The sequence below is a fragment of the Cupressus sempervirens genome, chromosome 8 (genome assembly GCF_028749045.1).
Source record: "Cupressus sempervirens isolate cs-2001-9-10 chromosome 8, ASM2874904v1, whole genome shotgun sequence".
NCBI classification, from domain to species: domain Eukaryota; kingdom Viridiplantae; phylum Streptophyta; class Pinopsida; order Cupressales; family Cupressaceae; genus Cupressus; species Cupressus sempervirens.
This window is the reverse complement of record NC_143125.1, coordinates 501,174,332-501,183,572: the sequence shown is the minus strand read 5'-3', so window position 1 is coordinate 501,183,572 and position 9,241 is coordinate 501,174,332.

Genomic DNA, 9,241 nt, shown 5'->3' with positions numbered 1-9,241 from the left:
GGAAAGAATGGAATTAAAAACAAGGCTTTGGGATCTAAAAATATGAAAGATTATATTTGAAGATCAAATTAATTAAGAAAAAATTAAAACATCAATCCTTATATAGGATATCTAGTAACCTAAAATAGGAAACCCTAAAAGTCAATCATTTAATAATTAATATAATTATTAAATGCCAGTAATGCATAAAGTGATATCTTAAGAGAGAAGTAAAGGTAACTTAATGATCAAGTCAAGATGAATTAATAAATTTTTATTTATTTATTCTAACAATACTCTTATGATGAGAAATGGTGTATTTACAAACAATGCAAAAAATAAAAGGAAACTACAATGTTGAAAGAAAAATTGGGCCCTAGCAACATGTCTTGATGGCATAACCAAAACACAATCAAATCTATGCAAAGTGTATAAATAGAGAAAATCACATGGGAAAAACTCTACTCCAAAAAGCAATGGAAATAATGTTGAGAAAATAGTGGAGTGTAGAAGTGTCCAAACTAGAGAATGTCCTAAAAAGTAGGAACGAAATAATGATCATGAAGAACACCATTGAAGCATGTAGAAGCTTCAAAAACTATCAAAAAGTATCTTTTGATCTAAACAAGCTCCACTAAAATAGAATGTGACTTGGTAGAAAATAATGTGATCTACAAGAGTTCCCTCCAATGAAACTACTTAAATCAAGAGGCCAAAAAAATAAAACAACTTAACTTGTAGATACAAATGACACAAAATACTAAATTATAGAGTGCTGATCAATAAAACATGGATTTGCCTCCAAAATAGGTAGAAAAAAGTTTCCATAGTGTAAATGATCCATCTCAATTAAATGCATAGATACCAAGTCATTACATCCACTTAGTACATAGGAACATATATCATATGCATAAATCACTCAAATAAACCAAGGAAGCATTAGAACCAATAGAAGAAACCCATGGATAATGCAGAGAAGGGAGAGGTGACATTAAACCAAAATATATGGCCAAAAAGAACTACATGTCAAGGGACTAAGAACAACAAGATGCACAAAAAATACATAATAGTGTCATGAGGTGATCAGTCTCTCGACATGAATCATGAGGCTAATGCCACAAAAGGAAAACTCATGTGATAAAGGTAGACAATAATATTTTCTTAAATTAGAAGCACCTCTATTTAGTGATGATTTAGCTCCTAGTTAATGTGATATCATCATCTCTTTTGTGTCTCTCTTCTTTTCTTCCCTTTTCTTCTCCTTTCTCCTAGGTGGAATTGGGGTAAGACCTAATTGATCCTCTTTAAAGCTCTTATTTTTATTGCATAAAGCTCAAGGTAGGGTCTAACCATCTAGATCTTCCCTTTCCTTCATCTAATCACTCAAAGTTTTATCCAAACCAAAATGGCTATACCTTGGATTATGTGCCTAATTTTTGGGATCTTGGACCTTTTTTTGGTCCCTAAAGTTTCAAGGCCCTACCCAATCAAGGACATAGTAAGTAATGTCTCTCCCCCTTTGATTTTCTTAATTCATCCTAATAGATAAAACATTGATGATCTTACTTTTTGGTTATCATGTTGAGACCCATGAGTGGTCTACACCATTGGTGTGATTGGATTTATGTTATATTTTCAGTAGACTAATTATGATTATGTTTGATTGATGAGATTACAATTTTGAGTTATCAATGGATATTGATGGATTTATTATAATGAGCTTACACTATTGATATTTATATTGCACTTGTAGTAAAAATTCATTATGGTGAAAATAAATGATTTTAAATAGGTTATTTGGTTGAAATTAATTAAATGATTATTTACATAATTATGTGCACTATTACTTCTACTATATTATTATCATGCATCTACACTTGATCAGGTTTTTTATTGTGTAGGACTTCTATCCCTATCAGTGGCATGTGGAGTTAGTGATTTGGTAGTTCATATTGAGAAAATGTTGTCCTTGTATGGGTAATGTATCTTTGATAATTAAAATAATAAACTCTTTGGTTAATTGGTAGAATCCAAAGTCATTATGTATTGTGATTAGTCTCAGAAGTTTTTTTGTGCATTTAGGAATCCATAGTGGTCATGAAAGTTATTTAATTATTGAAATTTAATAGTTTAACATGAATGTTATTTTTTTTTTAAATTGATTTAAATTATCAACAAATTTGTAATAGTTAAATCCCAAGCAATTGGGATTGCCATATTTATTTGGGTTAAGGGAGTTGATTAGATTATTTAAATTAAATAATCTAATTTATATGTCACTTTGTAAAAAGTACATATATTGGCTAAAAGTGAGTTTATTCTCACTCCTCATAGTTTATTTCATGATTTTGGAGCAAATCCTCCAAAATCCCCTTCTGAGATTTTCTTGCTTCATTCATTGTGTGAAATTGACTCAACAGATTGATGCAAGAGTGGTCTCATTATTTCCATAGTGAGAATATCTTCATTTGTCAAATATTTCATTAGATTTGGAAACCTATTCATTTTACTATGGATTTTTTCATTTTTCCCACTAGCATACGAGGTAGGGCTCTCTCATTTTATTACTTTGGCTTTGTTTTAGTTCCCATTTTTTATATAAATTGATTTGAGGTTGATAGCTACTATTCCCCTCTATTTTGATATGCTAGTTCTACCCAGTTGGGATGGTACAAACATTTGAATGTTTTGTGGGGTTTTAATTTCAAGTTTTGTGTTGTTATGTTGGTTGTTTTTGCATAAAATCTTGGAACTCAATTTTTATTTGATTTTTGGGAGTTTGGAAACATTTGGATAAGAGGTTTTAATTTCATCAATTTTTGACAACTTTCATTTTTTAGTGATTTTTGTATTTCCTTGTTTCACATATAACCTAGTTTTCTTGGGTATTTATTAGCATTTGTTTTGGTTATGGATTGGAATGTTTCTTAGGTTTCTAATCTAGTCGTAGTTTTATTGCACCATCATTGGGATTTGTGTAGAATCTAAATTCTCAAATTTAGGTCTATTAAGTGAGTTCATGATACTTGGTGATTGTTTCCTTGTTGGGACTCATGTAGAATTTGTACTCCCAAATATAGGCTAGTCAAGTGAGATTAATATACTTGTATCATTTGTTTCATTTATCATATTCAACCCATGCATTTTTATTATGTGATTACGTTTGTGAAATTGGTTGTGCTCACACATGTGTTGGAATTACAATAGGGAAGTAAACTCTAAGAGGGGGGGGGGGGGGGGGGGGGTGTGGGAGGAATGAATCAATAGTTAAAACTTTCAACCTTAAAATCATTCACCACACATCCATCTCACAATTTGTGCATATAAACTAAAAAACCAAATTAGACATATACATCCATAGCATGAAAGTAAAATATTCAGACATGTATGACACAAGATATTTGGTTACCTAGAAACCCTCCAAAGAGAAAGTAAAATTAGGGTGGGGATGACACCCACAAATCTTCACTACTGCAGTAATAAAGTGTATCTAATGAAGGTTACAATGTTTGATCATGAAACATAAGCTACCCTATAAAAGGTCATCCCTATTAAAGGCTTACAAGATTGTTAGATCTTACCTTGTTAAAGGATTTAAACACCCTGCTGAAAGTGTGCCTGGTTAAGAGGACTTTAACTTACAATGAAGTAAGCACCTTGTTAAATGATTTACAATAGCCTATCAAGACTACTCTATTAAGAGATTTAACTGATTCACCTATTAGAATGTCTCAGCAATGATCCTTTGGTTAGCACTCTATTTCTTGATGTTAGATCACCTCTATATTGATGTGTACTTGATCCATTATGATCAAATGTATCTATGCTATCCTCCGATTCCTTTCCTGGTTCTCCTTTAACTTATTCTACAATATAACTCAAATCATAACACCTTAATCACCGTGAATGCTCTTTTTGCACATGCAAACTCTCTTTAATTCTCCTCAAGCATTCATAAAACTTTTAGGGTTTGTACTCATTAAGAAGACCTAGATGATTTAGGGTTAAGTATGAATCAACAGTACTGATTCACCCATATTGTCGCTTAAACCTTCTCTTTTTCTAATTGGATGCATGTAATTCATAGCAATTCACAATTAAGATTCATCCTTATCATCAAATATCGTAAAACAATCCTTAAGTCGGCCCAAAAAATGGTTTACATAGAAGTTTGTGCCATTAAAAACACCTATGTCAAAACTGTGTAACTCGACACTTGAAGTCCCTAATGCTTGACATCAATTGCAACTTCAATGTTGTAACTCAACCTCTGAATGACTCGGCATCCAATGATCACTTGAAATCTAAATAGCTCAGTACATACTATCTTCTTAGCACTTGAGTGACTCGACACTTACTAGGTACTCGACTCATAGTAAATATCTATCTCTCAACATATACTATCTGATAACTTATGCTCACCATGTATTACTTGTTAAACATGAACTAAGTAAATGACTTAAGTTTATTGTCACTCATATGTCAAAAACCAATCTAAGATTAACAATCTCCCCCTTTGACATGAGTGGCAAAATACTTGTTCATGCATGAATAACCTTTAGCCTTTCAAGCATAACTCAGATAATATTCACTTACCTACAAAACTTCAAAAAAATTATAAAAGCTTATGACTTATCAATCATACCTCAAAATTCAATAATTCCCCTTGAGTTGATTGTACAATTCTATATCTGAATCAATATCATTCCTCCTACTGAGTAGATTTGTATTGACTAATCTGTGTATTTTGTTTCTATCATCTCCCTCAAAAAATTTATTTCCCCCATACTTCTTGTTTCTCCCATCTTTATTTCTCCCATCTTATTTATTCCCCATTTTGACACTGATGTCAAAGGGTTATACACTAATAGTGTGTTTGTCCAAAAATGATTTATGGACCTCAAGCATGATTTTCAATGCTACATCCTAGTTATCACAAGCTAACTCAAATGACTTGATCTAGATGGCCAACTAGAAAATAAGGTGAACTAAGCCTTCATGAATATAAAGATGTAGATCTTTCCTCATGAGTGTTTTAGAAAAAGGCTAGTTCCTTGTGCAATATCTCCATATGTGGAGTTAGAATGGACTAGATGCTAATCAGTTTAGCCTTGATATTTTCTTCATCTATGTGTAACGATACTAACTGACTTTTGGAGTTGAGGAGATTCCTAAAAAAATTCTCACTCTAAGCTAAAGATTTTGGTAGAGTTATACAAGATGACTATATATGACTCTCCAAACTCATAATATGGCCCCTTATTTCTTATGTGAAGAGTATGGGATTATACAATTTTGTGTACAAAGAGAAAATGTTCTCTAGTACCTTCTTCTTCACACTTTTAATTTTGGTTGCTAACTTAACCTATGATAGTGAAATATTACCTAATATTTTTTCATCAACCTTGTGTTGAAACTTCCTTTTAGACCATTCAAGTAGTTTGGCATTTTTATCTAGGTCTACATCATTTACCTTCTCCATGAGGCTAGTTAACTACTCTAAGATTGGCTTGGTTTCTTCTAGTGCTGGCAAACTAAATGCATCATGAAAAATGTCCTTGATATCTATAAAAGCTTGCTTCTACCTTTGCTCCTAACTTAGTAGTTCTTTTTGTTTCTTCCTTTCAAGAGCAACCTAGAGAAGCTCATCTATTCAATAGTTATGGATGCAAAATCAAACTTGGGAAAATTAATCACATCATCCAAGTTCACATCAACCAATAATGTAACTTTATTTGCCTTAGATGTGGTTGGACTTGGCCTTGATGATTTTAGGTGTATAGTTTCTATACTTGGCCTATGAAGAGCTTGACTAGGAAGATTAGCAATTTCTAGAAAAGTTACCAGTGTTTTTATCACAATTTGCTCCTCATGTTTAGTAGTCATACCTAGCTCTTTAGTCTTATCTTTTTCCTTCTCTAAATTCATAGATGCGCCTTAATCTTGTGTTGTATTTGCAAGAGTATCTACCTAACATATTTGAACTTGTGTTCCTTCAGTCTTTTTTGTCTCATATTTCTACTTTCCAACTATCTCACCATTTTTGTTTTCCTTTACAGTGACTAAGACTAGTGTACTTTGTGCCAATGTACTAATTGTGGAAGTAGCTATCTCCTTCCTTTGATATACCACAAGGGGTAATGTAGGTTGTATAAATGCGAATTGAGGAGGGGTTGTAGATGTCACTTGTTTATGTACTTCCTCCCCTGTAGATACCTTGTTCGCCTTCTCAATTTCATCAACACTCACTAGTATCTTAGGTAGTGGATTCTACCAGTATCTTCTTCAAGTCATCCTTTATAAGAAAATTGATGCTCTATGTGATAGTATTAGAAAAATCCTTTATCTTTATAATATCACTTTCTGTGTTCACCTCATGTAGAGGACTGGCACTCGACACTAGTATATCTGGTACACTCTATTTTGTTTGCTACTCATCCTCAGCCAATGCCTATGTATCTTCATTTGTTTTAGTGCCTTCCTCTTGTGTAATTGTCTCAGTCTCAACTCTATTCACCTTAGTTGCCTTTTTTTTCTCTACTTTTTCCTCACCTACCTTAATAGGTTCCTGCATTATTGACCTAGGTGTTGTCAAACCATATAATGATTTCCAGATCAAAGTGGTCTTTTGTACAACTTCCTCAACCTTTTTTTGTAATATGTTGAATGCCTTGTATTTTGGTGCAAATTTTCCAATATGCTTCTTTAATTCCTTAGCCATTGTTTCCCTATCTAGTTCTGGCATCACTCTAGCAAGTGTAGTCTCTCTAATTTGTCTTTCTATGTTTGGACTATATTGCCATTTTTGCTCAACTCTATCAGATAATTCCTTTGGTAGAGAGTTGGAAATCTCAATTGGAGTTTGTTTAAATGTTTCCATCATGGTATAAATTGACTCCTCTACTTGGTTCATCTCAACTTTCCCAAGTGTATCAAATTTAATGTGTACAAGACAAGATAAATCAACATTATTCCTTATGTTCTCACATATATTGTCTAAATTTGAAAAAGGATGGTGACTTACCACCTAAAATTAGTTTTTGTCATCATATTTTATCCTCTCTTCATTAGATTCAACTAAAGCAATGTAGTTTCTCCTTGATCTCTTCTCAGGCTCCTCTTCATTGTTAGCTGGTCTAGCTCTCTTCTATCTTGGCTTGAATGCTTCTTGAGCCTTCTTGGCAATAGCCCATGTGCTTGCTCTTTTGGAGGAAACTATTGTTGGAAGATTGAGGAGATTGTTAGAAGATTGGTTGCAAGCATGAATTTTGATGATATTCCTATGGGGGAGTATTGTAGATATGCTACTATGGTAATACGTTACATTCATGACTAATTTTGTCATTGATGTCAACATAACAGTTTTTTGTAGTATCTAATAGAAGAATGAAAAAAAGATCAAGTTGGTATAGACAATTAGTTGATTATTTTAACTATCCATGTTTATGGGACATACTTCTAAGTATCTAGTATATACAGTTAATGTCAAAAGAAGAAAAGATAAGTCTGGAAGAAGTTCTGAGAGTTTTGGTGATGTTTGTTCTAAGATAGAGTTTGCAGAGGCATGTTCTAGTGAACTTGTTATATCTCTTTGTAGAGTTTTTAATTTTTGAATCAACGTTGACGACATCAAGAAGATAGGTTGGTGATGACATGGCTAATCTAGCTCATCATAATTTTGCATGTATAGAAAGTTATTGAAGTTGCAAGGTACAAGATTAATGTTATCTCTAAGTGTAACGTGTTCTTAATGTGATCCTATAATAATTAATTGAGAAGGACTAACAACTAACTCAAGGAACTATTTTGAGGACTTGGTATAAAGAAAGGACATTTTCCCCTTATCACGAATGTGATGGTTTTTACAATTGATGATAAGAAGTAGAGAGTGTGGAATGCAAAGCTGAGTAGAGCAGTGTAGAAGTGAAGGAAACTTCATTGTCAAGGTTTTTTTGAGTGATTCAAGGTTTGTGACCTAGTCTACAAGGTCTAAAAATGATTGGTTCAATTGAAAGAACAAAGGAAATGAGGAGACAATAGTAAATTACTTATTTAAGTAGTGAGCTCTTCTTGTAGTTGAAATTGCATGTTTTGGCAGTGGGCTCATCTTGCATACATTATACCACAACTCCTAATAGGGTTGGAATCTCCTAATAGGGATTCAAAGTCTCCTAATAGGGACTCTATTTACTAAATATTATAATAGACTCCTAATAGGGTCCATCCTCTAACAAGGAATATTTATATTAGTACATCATCTTGTGGGCATCACTCCCATGGGGTTTTCCCTCTAATCAAGGGTTTCCCTAGTCAACATATTTGGTGTAATTGTCTATGTGCATTTTATTATGGTTGATGTTTACTATGGTTGAACGGTTAATTTTTTTGAAGAAGATAAATGTTTTAATTGTTGGATAATTGATTCAAATCCCTAGTTATCTTGGTGGACTATTTTTTCTAACAATTGGTATTAGAGCATCAAGTCCTTGAATATAAAGTTTAACAACTTTGGGAGATCCATGGTGAATATGTTCAGGAAAGATAGTCTAAAATTCAATGGAACAAATTATGATAGCTGGAAAGAAAAGATGAAGACACATCTATTATGTATGGGTCCAAGATATTGGATCTTGACAAAATCAAAGAAGACAATCATTACTAAAGAGGACTTGGAAACTTGAACCAAGGCAGAAAGTGATCTTTTCATGTGTGATATGAGAGCTAGAGAAGCACTATTAACTACACTTCCTAAAATTGAGTACAATTAGGTAAAATAACTTGCTACTTCACACTTGATTTGAAAAGCTTTCTAAAATAGTTTTGAAGGTTATGCACATTCTAAGAAGTTGAGGCTACAAAGTTGGATTTGTGCATTTCAAGATGCTAAAATGATGGAAGATGAATCTATAAGAACATATTTAGGAAGAATATTAGAAATTATTGCAGGCATGAAAGCTCAAGGAGAAACCAAAGAAGATGATGAGGTTATATGAAAGATATTAAAAACTCTAACACCACCATATAAGTCAATAGTTTAGATGATACAATTGTTGAAATCTTGTACCAAAGATTTCACAAAGGAGACATTTCTTGGAAGATTTGAAGCATTTGAGAATGAACTTAGACAATCCACAAAATTGACTAGAAGAGTGACAGCTTTTAGTGCCTTTAATATTCAACCTATTCTATCAAGGAGCACAAGTGCTAGAGAAGATTTTGCTAGCAATAGAAGATCTAAAGAAGATAGAAAGATTAAGGAAGG